Raw genomic sequence first — 842 nt, 5'->3', positions numbered from 1 at the left:
TTATGAGTAGCGGCTTTAATGTGCTACTACAAAATGAAGGAAAAACTAAAATCATTTGATTCGTATTAGACCAAGGGGAAAACAACGTGGTAATATGACAGAGAGTTAGTGTTGGGTAATCTTTGCGTGACATAATTTATGAATGTTCCACAATACCACTTTTAAACTCATTTTTACGGTCCATTTTACATTGTCGACAACACTCCCGACAGCCGGCTGTCCGGAGTTCAAGTTGTTTTCGATTAAACAATCTCGATAAACGATTACCCAGAATTTAAACGCCTAGAACATTTACGTATCCTACAGTCAATAAACTGTTCAAACATCTTATGCACGAAAGTATATTCTCAGTCGCATCGCTTGCTTGAAGCGAATCCTGACTAACAACCCACCCACTACCCAAGCCGTGGTACTTATGGGAGTGTCACTGAGTCGGGGCCTTTCGTTAAGTAAGTACCACATCAACACTTCCCTTCTCATCCCTTTTTTTTGTTCCAGGGTACAGAATATTTTCTGTAACATTTAGTGACTTCGACCTTAACATAAAATAAATTCTATGTGACACAAATGCTTTCCATTATTGGTTTACGGATTTTCTTGTTGCAAAACTTGAACGAAATTGGAACATTAACGCATGTCGCATAGCGATTAAAGTTTTACATGGGTCGTATAATAACTTTGTAATCGTTTTTTTAGAGCTATCGTCAATGCGGTGCTAGTTCACCTCAAGAAGCTACCCGACAGCAAAATCAAGCAGCCGTCAAATTCGATCGAATAAAGTTTATTATAGGCTGAACAAACACCGGGTATGAGTGTCATCTATATTAAACATGAAATGCACA

This window comes from Topomyia yanbarensis, chromosome 2 (genome assembly GCF_030247195.1).
Source record: "Topomyia yanbarensis strain Yona2022 chromosome 2, ASM3024719v1, whole genome shotgun sequence".
NCBI classification, from domain to species: domain Eukaryota; kingdom Metazoa; phylum Arthropoda; class Insecta; order Diptera; family Culicidae; genus Topomyia; species Topomyia yanbarensis.
This window is presented reverse-complemented; position numbering follows the sequence as displayed.